The sequence below is a fragment of the Podarcis gaigeae genome (genome assembly GCF_964106915.1).
Source record: "Podarcis gaigeae genome assembly, chromosome: 3".
Lineage (NCBI taxonomy): Eukaryota > Metazoa > Chordata > Lepidosauria > Squamata > Lacertidae > Podarcis > Podarcis gaigeae.
The window spans coordinates 61,238,621-61,257,889 of NC_139680.1; the positions used below are offsets into that span (position 1 = coordinate 61,238,621).

Here is a 19,269-nt window from a genome sequence, read left to right on the forward strand (position 1 = left end):
GATTTGCCAGCTTCAGACAGAAAGCTGTCTCCATCCTACTTTGACGCCATCAAGCACTATTATACTACTTTACAAGTCATGCTTTCCCCTCAAGGAATCCTGGGAACTGTACTTTGTTAAAGACGCTGAGAGTTGTAGGAGGCCCCTATTTCCCTCAGAAAGATACAATTTCCAGAGTAGTTTTAACAATCAATCCCTCTTCCCATGGAACTCTGGGAATTTGAGCCCTGTGGGAGAAATAGAGGTCTCCTAACAAGTCTCATCACAAACTACAGTTCCCAGGATTCTTTGAGGGAGGCCATGACTAATAAAATGGTATAATAATGTTTTAGCTGTATGGTGCAGATGCAGCCTGAATTTCAAAACGGAGGATAATAAGACAAAGGTCATCACCTTCTTAGGTACTAAACACTTAGCTCTGAAGAGCACATCAGACAGTCTAAAGCTACAATGGCAGCTGTTTGGCGGCTTTAAATCTCTGAGCCAGAATGGTGACTGGGTTGGATTTTAATTAGATTTCAAAGTCGCATTCCCTTATCATATGCAGACACTCAAGAGGCAGCCTCGTTGAATGCAGATATGTCAATGGTCAAAGAATGTCCATTACGAAAATTCTCCTTTATTCTTATCTGCTCAGCGTTGCAAAGCTGTTACTCATATCTTTCAGTCACAAGAGGTGTTCTATATCACGCTGAAGTACCTCATGCAAATGACAAAGCCTTCTGTGTGAACCGCAAATTAAGCATTTTAAACACACTGGTATTTCCCTGACTTCTTCGGGGGAGGCTGCATTTTAGACCACTAGCATAGCCTATAACCAGGTTTCAAGCTGACAAGTATTTTCCAGGAGGGATCTCAAATGCAGAGGCCTGAATCACAATTCTCGCTCAGAATAGGTAAGAGGGTTGCACAGTTGTACCACACACCAAGAATACAGCTGCTGGTGTGGAGCACTGGCTCTGCAAATTATAATAGATGTACCCATCCTACACAACGTGGTCTAGTGGTTAAAGTGCTAGACTAGGACCTGGGTTCAAATCCCCACTCAGGCACAAAGCTGACCTTGGGAAAGTCATCTTCTCTCGGCCTAACCTACCCCACATGGTTGTGAGGGTAAAATGGGGAGCAGGGGAGCATGTATGCCACTTTGAGCTCCTTGGAATAAAGGGTAAAATAGATATGAAATAAATAATATAAATAAATCTCACTTTGACCTTGTTAGTGTCTGAACCCAGGCCTTTGTTTCTTTTGTCAGCAATGCAGAACGAAGACATAACATTGGGTGTAATAGGTAGTTTATGACAGAAACTCCATGCCTACTCTCACACAAATCTCCCAGTGTGCAGCAGCCATACTTTTTTTTTGGGGGGGGGGGTCATATAATTTTTAGTCTCACACTGAACAGATTATATCAACCTTGAAGCCACATGCTAAATTCACTCAGTCACTCTATGGGTGTAGATTCTTGATGATGACTTGGCTAGGCTTTACCAACCAGCAACTTTTGATTGCTTCTTCTGCTCAATGTGTCCTCTATAACTGGTGACTCCTGGGTACCCGTGAGGCCCCATCAACCATTTTATTTACTTCCCCAGGAATATGCTGTCACTTTAAGAATGGAAAGGAATAAAGTAAATAATCTTAATTAACTAAAATAATATTGGGAGCGTTTTCACCCTGAGGTACCTACCTCCGGTAATCTGCATGCCTCTTCTGGTTTAATCAGGGGAACTACCTCCTGCATGCCTTAGATACATAGACCTACCCTGGGGAAGAGAAGATATTTCAGGACTATCCTGAAGTAGGCTGGGTGCATTGTGAGATCAAAGACTGCATTCCAGTGACATTCAGAAACAACCTCCAAAAAGAAATTCAACAGGCTCGTAACAAGTTTACCTCTCTGCTCTTTTCTTACACCTGAAGCAGCCTGTGTCAACCTGGTGCCCTCCAGATGTTTTGAACCATGATTCCCATCGTGGATGAGCTGGCTGGGACTGGTGGTAGTTAAAGCCCAACACGTTTGAAGGTACCTTGTAGCAATCAAGAGTCAGTGCCTTAATTCTGGAACAAAGTGCATAGAACCTAAAGCTCCTGTTAGAATTAAGAGCATAAGAAGGGCCTGCTGGATGCCTGTGTGGATTTCGCAAGCAGGACCTGAGTACAACAGCACCCTCCCCTCCTGTGGTTTCCAGGAACTGGTATTCAGAGGCACACTCCCTCTGCCAGTGGAGATAAAGCATAGCCATCTTGGTTAGCAGCCACCGAGAGCCTTGTTGCCCATGAATTTGTCTAATCCTCTTTTAAAGTTGACAGTCATCACTGCCTTTCGGCAAGTGAATTTAACAATGCGCTGTGTGAAGATCTATCTTGGATCTTCCAACCTTTATCTTCCTTGAATGCCTCCAAGTCCTAGCATTATGAGAGAGGGAGAAAAGCTTTTCTCTATCCACTTTCTCAACACCGTGGATAATTTTATACACCTCTGTCATGTCCCTCTTACTGACCTTTTCTCTATACTAAAAAAACAAAAACCGCACCCAAATGTTGTAATCCTTCCTCAAAGGGGTGTTGCTCTACCCTCTGGATCATTTAGGTTGCCCTTTTCTGAACTTTTCCCCAGCTTTGCAATATCCTTTTTGAGGTGTGGTACACAGTACTCCAGGATGCGGGTGGTGCTGTGGGTTAAAGCACAGAGCCTAGGACTTGCCGATCAGAAGGTTGGTGGTTTGAATTCCCGCGACGGTGTGAGCTCCCATTGCTCGTTCCCTGCTCCTGCCAACCTAGCAGTTTGAAAGAACATCAAAGTGCAAGTAGATAAATAGGTACTGCTCTGGCGGGAAGGTAAACGGCGTTTCCGTGCGCTGCTCTGGTTCGTGTACATTCTGTTGCATCTGTCATTTTACTGTTCATTCGCTCAGTGTGGAGAAATCCTTTTGGAGCTCTTCACAATACTTTTTTATTTAATCACCCTGAAGAATGTAATATTGTCTGCTCACCCCCTACCTCTTTCTTATTTATGATCAAGTTGCTAAGCCCAGGTTCCAATACCTAGCAGAAAGTGCTTCACAGGTTTAGAATATAAACACTTGCATAGTCTAAGGCTCTAAGCTCATTGGACTGCCAATGTGAGGACTGAGAAATGAAAGGATTTCCTGAAAGTTCCCCTCAGGAAGCAGATGAGCACCCTGCCTTTTCAGAACACAGATGACTTAGCCTTGCACTAAAATGTATGCAAAACCCCTCCAGACTCTTTGCTTCTTTTCCTCACAAAGTGACAGTGGGTAGAAATATTTTCATCGGGTCACTTGCCTTATTAGCAATGGGAAGTTCGGTGAAATGTCTCGGCATGCCAGTTCATTTCTAGTATTGGACTTTCCTGGAGTTTACTGGCAGACAGCAATAAAAGGACAAAATGTTATTAAAAACAAAATCACTACAATGCCAAGAAATTTCCCTAGAACACCAGAGCAATGTTGTGACTTCCAGTTTACATCATCTTAAATGTACTCTGATTTGTCTGGCTCTGATAGTTATCACAGGGCAATTGCCTTTACACTAGGGCCCCATTTCCCGTGAAGTCCTAAAAATTTGGCTTCAAGTCACAGGTTTCTCACACTCTGCTGTGAATGACGTCTTGACATTCTATTGCCATTAAACGTAATGATGGTGACAATGGGAAAAATAGCAAAAGTAAACAGTTGACCTTGCAGTACTCCAAGTGGAAACCCCACGGAAACAAAAGAAAAATGGCATAATGGCCTTGCAAAGGCCCTGTCTGGTGCCATGGGATCTGTGAAAGGAACTTCCTGTGAGTTGTCCCAAAACGTAGGTTCCTGGAAACCACATTTATTGGAGGAGTCATGAGTACAGTAACAACAGAGAGTGGTTTTAAAGGTGTTCTTCAGCTAGTTGAAAGCCTCTCTTACTCATGGAAAGGCTGTTCCCAATTTAGCAGAAGAATATTGTATGCAAAAAATGACTCCAAATTTAGAGTTCTTCTGTGTGCCCAATCCCTTTCTACATGCATATTATCAAAACCTTCATAATAAAATACCTTTGGGGGGGGTCAAATTTCTTTTCTTTTTTAAATTGATGCTTTATTGAACATTTTTCAAATATAAAGCAGTAAAGTGATACAAAAAGGAAGAAAAGAACAAAGAACAAAACACGCAACTGTGTTAAGGGGGGAAACCCGTTATATGAATAAATACAAAAATACTCAAACCCATACGTTCTTTTGTAAATTAGATAGTATTAGCCTGATACTAATGTAACTATTAATAGCCTGCTACATTTTGTATGAATTCATTCCAAATATTGTCATATCTATCCAAGCAGAGTCTACATCTGTAAGCAGTCCGTTTGTAGGTTGCAAGTGTTATCATATTATCAATCCACTGATTAAAGGAGATAATGTCTTTACTTTCCCAGTTCATCAATATCAGCTTCTTGGCTACCGTTAGAGCGCATAAAATCCATTTTTGTTGTTCAGTTGTTAACTTCCATATAGTAGGTATATAGTTCAGAACAATATTCTCTGCTGAAAATGTTAGTTTTTTTCTGAACAGTCATAGTTCTACAATCCAACAGTTTCTCCCAAAATTTAGTAAGTATAGAACACTGTATAAACATATGTTTCAGTGTTGTTCTGACCACATCTCTAGCATAATGCGGACCTGGGAAATCCTTTAAAAAGACAGCAGGTCAGTTCTGGGGAGGGAGGGGGCAGGAGGAGATGGCTGAATCCACAGGCTTTTTTAGAAAGACAATTTGAAATGTCTTTAAATTCTCCACATATTAATTCAATCTGCAAGGCTGTTTTGACCCTTTCCCACCTCCCCATGCTCTACCCACTACATTTTCCAGCTAATGAGAGTTAGAGTCCAAAACGTCTGGACAACATCCAAAACAACCTGTCACCAGGTTGGCAAAGGTTGGATCAAATATTCCAGCTGTCTCCCAAATGTAGCTGAAACACCAGCACCAAGAACACATGAATGGCTGTGCTGTGCTGTCTTGGAGATTTCATGGATAACTGCAAATTTGATCGCAGCCACAGTTCATATGTTAGGTTCTTCCTAGGTTTGTCTACTTTCTTTCCCCCAGCCTTGCTGCTGTGTCTGTAGTAGTAGCTGCAGGACAAGTGTAAATCTAGAAGACAGAGTCTTTTTAGCTATGCAAATACGGTGATAGGAAAAGCTTCCCTAGTTGAATTTCTGAGAGGGGTGGGGAGAGGATGGCAACTTTATTCCTTCTCCATTCTACAAGCTTTTCTTAAAACTCATGTCAACACTAGTGCTTTCTTTCCAGTCCCATCCACCTTCTGTTTGGATAAAATATGACACAAAGACATTTAGGAACAAGGAAGATGACGCCATCCTTTACCTGGTGCATTTTGCCGTTTTCTTTCTTAGCTGAGCACTGCCATCTAGTGTACAATTGAGTTTACATAAACCAATTTAGAAAGTTTATTGGGACAGTAAATAAATACGTAGATTACTGTTATAATTGTTGCATGGTGTCAATTATATATCTATAGTGTCATTAATGTTCATGATGCTCTCCAGCGCATAATGGGGTAAGTCCCTGTTCCAAAAAGCTTACAATCCTACACATTTTTTTCTTGGTTCTATTTATGTAGAAGAAGAAGAAGAGGAGTTTGGATTTCATATCCCGCCTTTCACTCCCCTTCAGGAGTCTCAAAGTGGCTAACATTCTCCTTTCCCTTCCTCCTCCACAACAAGCACTCTGTGAGGTGAGTGGGGCTGAGAGACTTCAAGAAGTGTGACTGGCCCAAGGTCACCCAGCAGCTGCATGTGGAGGAGCGAAGATGCGAACCCGGTTTCCCAGATTACGTGACTCTTAACCGCTCTTAACCACTACACCACACTGGCTCTCAATGTAGTAGAATCATAGAGTAGTAGAGTTGGAAGAGACCCTGAGGATCATCTAGTCCAACCCCCTGCAATGCAGGAATATGCAGCTGGAGATCGGGCCTGCAACCTTGGCATTATCAGCACCATGATCTAACCAAATGAACTATCCAGGTAGCACTTAAAATGCTTTTTGCGCCGCCCAGGAATCAAACCTGGGTCACAAGAATGAGAATCTCGCATAAAATACATCCCTAAACAGGATCATTTTAGACTACAATGGCACCCAGTTTAAAGTGAGACAGATATTAGATATTCTGTTGATACTGAAACTGACATGGGGACAAATAGTAGAAGACGCCTTTTAAAAGGCTCCCTTTTATCACATACACAGCCCAACAAGATAATGACAAAAATCCACCAACAGCATACAAATCAACATGGCTAACCTGACGCGGGTGGCGCTGTGGGTTAAAGCCTCAGCGCCTAGGGCTTGCCGATCGAAAGGTCGCGGTTCGAATCCCCGCGGCGGGGTACGCTCCCGTTGCTCGGTCCCAGCGCCTGCCAACCTAGCAGTTCGAAAGCACCTCCGGGTGCAAGTAGATAAATAGGGACCGCTTTCTAGCGGGAAGGTAAACGGTGTTTCCGTGTGCAGCTCTGGCTCGCCAGAGCAGCGATGTCACACTGGCCACGTGACCCGGAAGTGTCTTCGGACAGCGCTGGCCCCTGGCCTCTTGAGTGAGATGGGCGCACAACCCCAGAGTCTGGCAAGACTGGCCCGTACGGGCAGGGGTACCTTTACCTTTAACCTGATCCAAAACACCCACCCACCCCACTCACACATGAAAACAAAGATCACCACAGCCAGTCATAAACAACCAACCACACCCTAGGCCAACCCCAACCTCTCTCACCACCAAAGAAACACAAGTGAATAGCAGAGAACCTACACAAGCGACGCTGACGCAAAACCCCACATATATTAAGGAAAATAGAAACATCGCCACCCGGCCCCACCCCCACTCAGCTTTACCCCCTCCACCTCTTTCCCCCCTTTTCTTTATAATGTCTCAACAAATGAAACTGATCTGTAAAAAATGTTACTTGAAGGAAAAGAGAGAGAGAGAGAGATTGCACATACTTTTGTAACCCAAGAAAATCTTTAATAAAAGTACATTTTTAAAAAAATATATATTCTGTTGATGAAGTTACAATGGTTTTATCACATGTCTGAGGCTCTGCCCTCCTTACATACATAAACCCCAAGCAGTTTAGAATACGAGTGATTTAGTCACAAGGATGCAGAACAGGTAACAATGAGAACTGGGCCCAAGTATCCCCCTTTGCTGCCCCATTCATCCCATCTCACTGCTTCCATTCTGTATTCTGCACAGGTCCATCTACTGGTCTTAAAATGATTTCTTTGTGCCCTACTTTTTCTAATAAACAGTAACGGCATCCAAAGCATCTAATATATGTCTCCTTACTTGTGCTTAAACAGGTGGATCTTGAGCAGTTTAAAGCACAGCTTGGGCAGGGAAAGAGGCATATTTGAGCAAATCATGGGCGGGGGGCAGATCTGAACTTCCTGGGATTGATGGAAGTGAGAGGGTTCAGTTCCACTTATGTTGTGTGTTGTTTTGGTACTCCTTTCTTGTTTAGGAGTCACACAGCATTCCCCACATTTATTTCACTCCTTCTGTCATTTTATTCCAGGGTTTTTCAGACTCATTTTGTGACTTTCCCCATCATTTAGGGGTTCTCCAGATGACCAACTGGTCAGGAGGACCAGTTCTACCGCATGACCTGGATTTTCCTACTTTCCCCCAGCGATGCAGGGAGATTCCATGCTGCTGTACGGAATCCAATGGAAAGTCAGAGCAGAGGAGCCTCTTATCCAAAAGAGTTGTGCCACCACCAGTTAATAGAAACTGTATTGGCAGATTCCCAATATGATTTTGTGGGTTTGCACACACCTTCTATACCCCTCCCCACAATTGCCTATAAACATTCTAACTCCAGGTGCCAAATTCACTTCCAGATAGAACAGTCATTCCTGGAAGATCCTTTGATTTTCATGATCTCCAAACAGAGATTGTCCAAAATAGGTTTTCTTTTTAAGAGACTGTGGGAAAGGTGCTCTCACATCACCACACTTTCAACTGCTATTGTACAGTCTCACATGGCATTCTTTTCTAAGGTTCTAGAGAAGGATGCAGTCAACTTTGCAGGGGGAAAAGCTTTAGTTCAGTGGCATAGCTCATCTTTTGCATATAAAAGTCCCAGGCACAACCCAGGGCTTCTTCAGATGCGTCTAAAACTCTGTAAATCCCCTGTCAGTTTGTAGAAATAATATTGATGTAGATGGACCAGTGGTCTGACACGGCAGGCATGTTCCTAGGCCCCAGGACGCTAGTGTCAATTTCTGAGCAATGATAGTAGGTTTTTCTATCACAGGGTCAGTCTTAAGTTTTTCACTGCCTGAGAAAAAAAGCTAAATGGATGCTTCTGGACCCAGCTGGTCTGTCCACTCTCGCCTCACCTGATCAGCTTCCTCCTCAGCTGATGGTAGAAGAAAAGATCCTTCAGGCAGGTGCTGGGTATACACATACACAAGTCTTTCTAGATCAGTTGTGTTGAGTGGTTTTTGAAGTTGGTGGTGTTGGTGAGGGCAGTTGTATTGCCTACATCAAAACTGTTCAAGTTAATATGCTGCAAGGGATATAGGCAGTGTGACTAAGATTAAGACAATGCCTTCCATACACACCAGACCTTTAAAGCACATTGAGAGCACATATTGCTGGGAACTGCAATTTGCCAAGGGTGCTGGGAATTGTAGGTCTGTGAGGGGCAAACTATAATTCCCATAATTATTTGTGGGTGGGCTGTGCTTTGAATGTGCTTTACAGGTCTTGTATGTATGCAGCCAATATAGTAAGTTATGAGTTTCGTCTGTACACAATATCTTACTATATAACAATCTTGTAAGTCTGTCGTCTTGCTACAGTTTGTGTGGCTACCAATAGCAATTCTAGTGTGATGGGAGCAGGCAAGCAAGGAAACAGTGCTGGTGGCAAACATCCTAGGAGGTGGGAGGTGCTTGCCAGGCTGCTTTCTGGAGTGCCTCCCACTTCAGGGGCAGGGGTGGCAAGTGCAGTAAGCAGGGGTGTCAGCCTCCAATACTCCAAATGCATAAAGGTTTTGTCAAATACTTATTCAACAATTGTATTTCCCCCACCCACCCATTTCATCCATTACTGCATTCAGTGTTGCTTCGCGTCATAATCTTTGTAATAAATCTCCTCCAGGTGGCATATGTGTGCCTAACAATGAGCACAGACATCATATTAATCTTCAGCCACAGAGTTCAATTTTGGGTGTTGGATGTAGGTCATACAGTTTAGCATTCTCAAGCAAAGGGAGCTGAAAAGCATAGAATACCGTAATTCACTAATCCTGCTATTAACTTTTTTCCTGATCCCATCATATCTTTTAAGAACGATGTGAATGCTTTGCACTATTATTGCAGTATTTTAATATTCCTGCATTTTCGACTGGTTTTTTTTATTTTTTTAGTTTTTGTGGTATTGCACTTTATACCAGCAGCACGGGTATTATTACTGCTGCTGCTGTTATTGTTACTGCTTGTATTTTTGAATCACTGCTTGGGTCCAAGAGAAGGATGGGCCAGGCATTCAGGGCCACCATTGGCAGGATCAAGGGTAGAAGAAGTATTTTGTGACGAGGTAGCCATGCACTCTAGGAGATAAGCAAATCTATGCCACGAAGTCTTGGTAGCCATGCCAACATACCCTCCCAGCTGGGTGGACCAGATCTGACCCTGCTCCACTCACCTGGGTACTCTCCAGTACCAGCACAGGTTGGAGAGGTGGAGGTGGGGGGGGCGGGGGGGCAATCGTCCATTGGGATTCCATGTCACACACCATAAAATCAATTCATCTGGAAGCTAGGTGTGAAGGGATGAACCTGATGTTGGACCAGAGAGACAGAAAGGGGATTTTGGGGTGTTTGGTATTTCCTATATCCAGTCTAGCAATTTTGTGGGAAATACTTCATTGCAGAACCAGGAGTGGCAGCTTCGAGAACATGAACTTTCTTCTTGAAATAATAAGCAGCATTTGGTGTGGCTTTCAATAGCTGACTAGCTGCTGACACAGAACCAGTTTCTCAAAGAATCTTTTGTCTTCTACAATATATATGGAGTCTCTGCCCTGCCCTCCTTCCCTGGCAATCTTTCAACAGAACACCCTTTCAATACTGTATTCTCTGTTCTTATGCAGCCACAGGCACCATCCAAACGCAAGAGGGAGCAATCAGCCAGCTTGGGGGAACTGCAAAGTGTACAAAGTGCACTTGACCAAAATGTCCAGTGAGGACTGAGCATGCCCAGTGACCATGGAATATTTAGCAATTGTTGCTGAGAGAGAAGGAAACAGAAACCCAGGGTAGAGGGTTAATGGAATGCAGTGTTCTTGAACAGGGCAAGGTTCCAGCCAGCTTGAATGGTGCAAGCACTCCACACGGCAATATTTTGATGTAGTTCCCACCTGTTCATATAGTTTCCAATTTAAAAAATAATAGAATAGAATAGAATAGAGAAAGATTATCAGTGTGGCATCACAAAAAGAGAGCAAATATAAAGAACATTTTAAAATACTGGAGTTTCACATGTTATATTCTTCTATGAGAGTGTGGGCGAGTGCTTTTCTCAGTGCAGACACAACCGTATGTCATCCTGGTCTGGTGCAAAAGTAGTGAGACATAGTTGCTGAAATAAATGATGTTATTTCTGCAAGGCAATTTATGTTTGGTTGTCATCCACTGTTATTTTATTATATTTTATATAATAAAATTTATATTTATTATTTTATTATAACAGACGCAGAGTCTGTGTCAGAGGAACCATCAAGAGGAACTGCCTTGATTCTGCCAGGTTTGTACCCCCAGTGCAGAAAGTGGGCTTGTGTTGTTCCCCTTATATTCCCCTTTATTTTGCTTTTGAAAAACAACAACCCTCCTGTTGTTTCAATGGGGGGGGGGATTACTACACCAGCTCCAGGGCTGGCATAGTTTTTCTCCCTTGTCTGGGATAAGTTGAGGGAGCAGGAGGCCTTTGGATCTTATAGACTATTTTGATGGGGAAGCAGAGTAAGAGTAAAATACCCTCTCCCCCATCTACATTCCAAAAAAATGGACAGTCATCCACAGAACACCATGATAGAAACCAGAGCAGACAGAAACACTGTTTACCTTCCTGCTGCAGTGGTACTTATTTATCTACTTGCAATGGTGTGCTTTGGAACTGCTAGACTGGCAGGAGCTAGGACAGAGCAACAGGAGCTCACCCTGTAGTAGGGATTCAAACCGCCGACCTTCTGATCGGCAAGAGGCTCAGTGGTTTAGACCACAGCACCACCTGCATCCCTGTTTATTCTATATCTCAGGGATGTCCAACCAGTAGATCGTGATCTACAGGTAGAATCCCTGGATGATGCTGGTAGATCGTGGGATCCTTATTGTGTACAAAAAGTTACAAGGAAAAAGCTAAAAAAAACCCTCTGTGCAATCCTCTCCAAAGAAAGCTCAACAACTCTGGGCAATCCACTCACCCCACACACGCTCCTCCTCCCTCCAATGTCAATGGGTGGATCACTACCAGTTTTTTTTATACTGGGAGTAGATCACAGTCTCTTGGGAGTTGGACATGCCTGCTATATCTGATTCCTTTTCAGATAATCAACTCTTTAGCTCCTGTGTTTAGTGTAACAAAAAAAAAAAAGGCACATTAAACATAGGAGTCAAAGAGATGATTATCTGAAAAGAACTGCTGCCTGACCCATGTTTTTCTGTAATAACAACAATGGTGTAGGACCTCAAAAGCACCCTATATCATCCAAGGACTCTGCAGATATTCATTAGCAAGTTACCTGTGAGCATTCCCAGTTTTCTTCTTCTTTTTCTTGGGTGGCTTTTGCTTTCCTTTCTCCCACACCTTGTATTTCAATGGAGAAAAATAATATAGGATAATTGTGCCTTTTGTGAAGCCAAAAGGGGGGGAGGGATATTTAGGTCTTCTCCTAAATATTTGGATTGCTACAGCTGCATCTCCAATTTGCGCTGGGTATGTGAAATATTCACATGGAAGGTAAGAATCTCCACACATTGCCTTTGAATCTCTAAGTAAATTAGACAGACAGCAAACAGAGGGAAGGGCCAGACAAATTATAGAACATAATTTGCAAGTTGAAACAGAAATGGTTCTTTAGCAGCCAGCAGAAAGTGTTTGACGAACAGAAGCTAAGCCGAGAAACTCTACTTAACAGCAGAACTATGTGCAGAATTGCAGCTACAGCAATTCAACCATAATAAAGAAAAAGTGAGCCATATTGTTAACTCTACACAAACTAGCCAGACCTGATATACATGTCCCCTGACTCTCCTAGTGCATTCAAAGGATTTCACAGCTAGATGTGTGGGAAAAGGAATCATATGACTGCTTCTTTATCTTGTGGCCACATCCATTTTCAACAACATTTTTTTTAAAAAAAGCATGGGTGTGTTTTAAATACCACAGCCACTGGTGTCACATTCTGAAAAGCAAGCTGACTTTCAGATAGGCCAATCAGATGTTTGCTTTGCTTTGCAGGCAGCTGTAATTAGCATGCTCTGAATTTGCTCCAGGTTCAGGAACAAAGCATGCAAATCAGCTCTGCTGGGTCAGACCAAAGACCGGTCTACTCCAGAATTCACTGGCCCATCATTGGGAATCCCACAAGCAGGACATGAGCACAGCAGCACTCTCCTGCTAGTGATCCACCTCAACTGATACTCAGAGGTATACAGTTATTACTAAAGGGAGTATAACTTTCATGAGTAGTTGCCACCGGTGGCCTTATTTATTTGTTGCATTCAAATCCTACTCTTTTCTCCAAGGAACTCACTGTGATGTACATGGTTCTCTCCTTCCTTACTTAATCCCCACAACAGCCCTATGAGGTAGGCTGAGAAGCAGTTACTGGCCCAAAGTAACCCAGTGAGTTTCGTGTCTAAGTGGGGTTTTGAACATGGGTCTCATTTCTAAGTATTGTAAAAAGCTTATGGAAATATTCCTTCTTCTTTTTTTACATTCACATTCACAAATGCTGTGTGCCTTACATTCTCTGCAGTCACAGTGTACTCCGAGACCTTTGTTGTATGTAAAGCTGTCTTTCTTGTTGTATGACTTTCCTTTTGAGTGTGAAAATAAAGCTCTTTTGGTTCCGCCTGTCTTGCAGGTCCTAAGGCAACACCCAGCGCCTTGCCCTGCGTGACGGTGGTGCTCATTCATCAAAGCAAAAGCATCTCTCCTTCTCAGCTCTAGATCTGTTTCATATCACTGCCAGCCAACAGCCAACCACGGTCTGTGCTGTGTGACTAGAGGAAAGATGCTGTTTCTTTGCCACTGTATATAAATTGCCAAACTTTCCAGCCCGTCCTCCGTTAAGTGAAGTGGATTGACTCTATGTAGCCAAAAAGCTCGATCTCTCCTCACCCTGTTTTCTTACTGTTACTACAAACCAGCACAGTTTCTGTGCTCTTCTTCCTCTTTTGCAATTTCCTGTTCAGTGTCATTGTGGGCGTCTTTACCATGCTAGCATTTCTTTGGACTCTTGTTGGCAGTTGCCTAGAGGGAGGTGGGTGGTTCTTAATAAGGTGATCTGATGGCATCTGGGAAACCATCTGCCTCCATCGCCTTTGGTGACCAGCTACAATTTAATGCTACCCTGTTTGCATCTTCAAAGCACTTTAAAGATATTATGATTCACAGTTCTTCTAGATTACAGTATACATGGTCATAATTGGCAAATGGCTGCCTCGGTTTGGTGCACGTAGAGCATATGAGGTTTCCCAGCAGCTATGCAATGCATCCCTGAAGTCTTGGCCTCTTGGGTCCTTAGGTGACATTCTGAGCTCAGCAGCCTCACACCTGCCTTCTGCCTTCTCTGCGCTCCGAAAGAGCTTGTCTCAATGCATGTGGAGGCATGCCTGCAATACCATGAGTCACTGTATCATCTGCACTGGCTTCAAGATTGAGAGCTAAAGCAGGTGGACCTGTACAGTGGTACTTCGGGTTACAGACGCTTCAGGTTACAGACTCGGCTAACCCAGAAATAGTACCTTGGGTTAAGAACTTTGCTTCAGGATGAGAACAGAAATTGCGCAGTGGTGGCAGCGGGTGGCCCCATTAGCTAAAGTGGTACCTCAGGTTAAGAACAGTTTCAGGTTAAGAACAGACCTCCAGAACAAATTAAGTTCTTAACCCGAGGTACCACTGTACTGCCATATGCAATGTGGTTTGGGCCAGTGTCCATTTGAGGTCCTATTCCTCTGCACCACACCTCTCCTAGTCATTGCACTTCTAACCAAGAGAAGGCAGGTCTTTTAAATTTCAATTGGGCTATTGTATATTAACCAAATGCATAGTTTCATAATTATTTTATATTATCAAGGGAATTGCTGTAAGGTTAGAATATAATCGCACCCAACCCTCAAGAAGTCGTCCACCTAAGCATCTACCAGTGGCATCTGACTGCCAGGGACAAGATGGGGCCATAGGAAGCCATATGCCACCTAGATGTTGAGACAATGTTTTCCAGCCCGTTTGTTGTCCCTAAAGGTCAGTTGCTGGACAAGGGACATGGAGATGGAGATGGTGCTTGGAGCTGGGCTTTAGAGCAGAGGTAGTCAATGCTGTACCCTCAAGATGGCCCAACAACCCCAGTCTGCATGACCAATGGTCAGAGATGATGGAGGTTGTAGTCCACAACATCTGGAGAGTGTCACATTGGCTACCCCTGCTCTAGAGCAAGTACATCAGCTGTAGCAGTACTCACGAAAGAGAGCTTCTTCACAACCAATGTGCATAATGTGTTTTACTGCAGCCACACTAGTGTAATGCATGGCATGGCATTGGAAATGGGCAATGAAATGTGCCAATCAGCCATGGTGGACTCTGCAGCTGATGTCCCTGAGTGCTTGGGGATGCCTGTCAAGTCTACCCTTCAGAGTGATGTGTTTAGCACAGTAAACTACATCCTACTTCTACCCTTTATCTTACTTGATATCCCTCCATGTCCCCCCACATCATATCTTGATTAAATTTAAAACAAAATTAGATAGATACCTCTTTATAATGCAACTCAGCTTATTAACATCCACAAAATGGAAGTCTTTGACTCCCTTGAAATGTTTGTGGCACGGGTTTGTCAAAACCTGTTGGGAAAGTCTGCCTAGCAAATGAAAACCAGGGCAAGAAGGTGGAGTTCCTAAACACAATTATGAGGCTTCAAAACACCACTGCAGCTCTGCCATGGGAAATAGCTGTGTAACTTTGATTTCCAAGCTGGAATGGCTTCCCTAGCATTTGTCTAAATGCCCTCCAGGGATTTCAGGAGAACAGCTTCTTGGTACAAAGGCGTTGTTTATTGGGAGTCTCATCCAGTGAGGTGTGGCTTAATCCAGCCCCCGCTCAAGGCAAAGGCGCAAAACAAGTTTCAACGGAGGTCTGAAATTGTCATGGGGAAGATTTCTGCTGATTCAGGTTTTCAGTGTTCAGCCTTCATCTTGCAGTCAAAGCCTTTTTAAAAGAAGAAACAGAACACCCTGGCTTCCTCAAAGTCTGGAACCTTTCATAAGAAAACACTAAATTCTAAAATATGTGTGCATGTATACAAGTCAGTTGGATAGTGACACTATTTCTAATATTTGACAACATGCTACAATACAAATGGTAGAGAACTTGGGCTAAATATTATCCATGGTGAGCTGCTCCCTTATCCTAAACACCAATCCACAAACCCTATGTTTCTCTCTCTTTTCATAACATTCCACCATCCCAACTCTTTCTATCTCTTTCGATTTTCTTTTATCATTATTTTGTTGCTGATGCTCCAAAGTCCAGCTTTTTAGCCATAGCCAGCCAGGTCTATTTCTGATATAGGTTTGAGATGACAGAAAGCTCAGGACATGTGAGCCTGCCTTATTTGTCTCCAGTGCCATCTCTCCCCCCCCCCCGCCCCATACACCCTTCCACCACATTTGCCAGAAACAAATATAAGTGGAAGTAAAGTTAGAAGAGGGAGAAGGAGTAGAGACAGTGGCGCCTAGGAGATGTGACAAGCCAAGGGGAAAGGAGTTTCTGCATTCTCCTCATTCAAATATTAGGAAACACTGGGTGATTAAAAATAATAATGAGACTGAACATGAGTCTTTTTAGTGATGTGACAAGAAGTAAATTGATCTCATGCTATCTGTCTCCTGCCGAATACACTGAATCTTTCACAAAACAGTTAACTTGTGGTATGAATACAGAATGCATGTGTTTCATTTGGCTCAGGTTTTGGATGAGTAAGAGACACACCTGGGGAGTGTCTGTGGGAGAGAAGAAACACAAGTCTAGGCATATTATCACATTTCCATTTCCATCTGCTCACATTAAAAACCCTATTCAAGATTGCAGCCTCGTCCCTTTTTAATTTATATTATCATCATCATCATCACCACCACCACATAGTCAAAAAGTCTACTCTTAAAAAAAAAACTTCAGCTGCAGAACAGATTTATTCTGCCTCATGGGGCCTTTTCAGCTTCTACCATCTTTCTTGGTTTCATAACATTTTAATTTTGCAGAGGTCCCATAAGTAAAGAACTGCCCCCTCGGGCCCAGTGTGAATTTGGACAAAGTTGCTCTGTCACACCCAAATCAGTTTCAGATATTGTTGTGAAGTTAAATGAAATAAACACAAAAAGCTGTGATAAAACGTGTGCGTGTTTATGGGTATGTAAGGCAAAAAATGGGAACTGTATTTTATATCTGTGTCCAAGCCCAGGAATATTTAATGTGGGCTGAGGGTGCAGAGTGAGATGCTCATCAGAACTACTAATGGCTCTGGGACAGTCTCTCCTGACAGGTAGAGGTTACCATACCATAGGGACACAGTCACCACAGGTGATACAGAGTTGGCTCAGTTGGGCTGGCCAGTGCTGGGAGGAAACTCCCAGCCCAGCCCAGCAGCTTGTGAGTCAGAGGTGAAGTGGTTTGGACAAGGGAAGAACAAAGCACTGTGGCATCTTTTTACAGGCCATTTCTCCTACCACCAATATGCTTGCAAGTAATGGACCACACAGGTATGGAGACCCAGAATAGCCACACCTTTACCTCACACCAAGGAAGTGGAGGGAAATGACCATTAGGGTGAAAAAGTGAGAGATTATAATGATTGTTATTTGTTACATTTATCTATCATCCTTCATCCAAAGATCACAGGATGGTTTGCATCATAAATATTCCCCACTCACTGTATCACCCTGGAGACATTTTCTTCATAGGTACAGCCACCACCACCACAATACAGCAAGAGGGTTTGACTCTGAGAGCTGGACCTGGCCTTACCTCTTGCAAGTCAAGTGGCTGTGGAATTTGAAGGCAGAAGAAGAGAGATGCCAAGATAGGAGATATACCATTACGTAAATTCCTTGGCAGACTGAAAAGAGACGCCACATCCCCAGTCAGCCAGTTTTGGAAGGCAATATTTTAGTAATTAGTAATAGTCAGAATGCAACATTTACAGCCTTAAAATGGGTATCTCTATTCTCTCTGATTGTTTTCCGTTGCAGGTCTAAAGGTTTCCCCAAACAATCAAACTCCAGATTCATTTTAGCCTTTGCTAGATACTCCAGAAAGCTCCATGACTGACTATGATGTCCTATCAGTGCATGATGATGAGTGGAAATTGTCGTGCCTCTGAAGTTTCTGGCAATATACCCTTTTGAGTTTCATTTCACCTTAGCCTACAAGGAAACAGGGACTGATGAACTAGTCATGAATACTGCTTCCAGTCTTTACTCACTAGTGGACAAGACAAAGATTACTACTCCATGAATGGGACTAAATCCAGCCAAGAGACAAATCAAATACATTCCCAGCCACATACAGAGAGGTGCAAGACACTGTGATGGGGATCTACTGAGCAAAAGAACAAGTCTAAAAATTCAGCCTCCTTGAAATAAGGTTTCTAATCCCATACTTCTAAAACCATGGCAGACATCATCATCCTTTTGTGTTTTGTGTCCTTGTTGTGTTTAAGCACAGTGATTTAACTGTGTGCTGTTCCATAACTACAGCCAGCTGAAAGTCCCCTCACAACTTCCTGACTTCCCTCCCATGGTAGTCAACATGGTACCCTCCAGATGTTGTTGAATTACAGCTCCCATCAGCCCCACCCCCCGCATGAACAAGGTCAAGAATGAATGGGAGTTGTATTCCAGAAACATCTGGAGGGCATCACATTCTGCTTCCTTAGGATAAACTTTGTGGAGCTCTGTTAGAAAGGTGTATAGAATTCTAAGATATAAAGCTCTCACCTTACCAGAACTTGTGTGTAGTCCAAATCCACTCTGCATGCTGAAACATTTCCTGAATTTTCAGCATCACTTTATCCGTTCTGAGGCAAGGATGTGCAGACTTTAAAGGCTGAAGGTAATTTGTCACCTCATTACGACTAGATGTGCTCAAATTATGGTTTTGAACTATTATGTATTTGGACTAAAATAATGATGAAATGAACATTCCAGTGCTGTCACTAAAAGCATGCTGAAGGGCAAAGAAAATTGTGACCATTTCCTTGCACAAACAAACAAACAAACAAACAAACAAACAAAACCTTCTGTACTCATAGAAAAGAGCCAAGTATTAATTTGCAAAGCCCTGAACAACTTGGATCAGAGATAACTTAGGGACCACCTGAACCCTGATATCTCAGTTTGATCACTGAAACATCTTTGGTTTTCCTCCAAGTTAGTGAAGCTATCTGGTGTCGACATGAAATTGGGGCCTTCAGTGCAGGGGCAGACTTCGGTAATCTTTGCTTATATGGTGCCCTGTGTGAGGCCAAAATGGATCTTTTCAGTTATGGATCTTCTCAGTTTTGTGCCCCAGCAGCTCAACACCCTGTACAGGGGAACTGCCCACAAGGCCCTATATCTGAAGCTGCTTCAGTGCTATTGGTCCAGACTTGTGGACTGCCCTTCCAATAGAGATTCAGCAGACACATTCAGTACAGTGGTACCTCGGGTTAAGTAGTTAATTCGTTCCAGAGGTCCGTACTTAACCTGAAACTGTTCTTAACCTGAAACACCACTTTAGCTAATAGGGCCTCCTGCTGCTGCCATGCCGCTGTTGCGCTATTTCTGTTCTCACCCTGAAGCAAAATTCTTAATCTGAAGCACTATTTCTGGGTTAGCGGAGTCTGTAACCTGAAGTGTATTTAACCTGAAGCGTATGTAACCCGAGGTACCACTGTATTAATTTTTAAATATTTGCTGATAACATTTCTAT

The 19,269-nt window shown here is 43.1% G+C and overlaps 1 long non-coding RNA gene across 1 annotated transcript; it reads right to left on the reverse strand.

Annotated features, from left to right (window-relative positions):
• Nucleotides 1-7,058: 7,058 nt before the first annotated feature.
• On the reverse strand, nucleotides 7,059-11,894 carry LOC310841233. The gene is made up of 2 exons (XR_014562425.1): nucleotides 11,822-11,894; nucleotides 7,059-9,296 (listed from the first exon to the last, which is right to left on the reverse strand). It is a non-coding gene; the product is annotated as an uncharacterized lncRNA (long non-coding RNA).
• Between the last annotated feature and the right edge of the window lie 7,375 nt (nucleotides 11,895-19,269).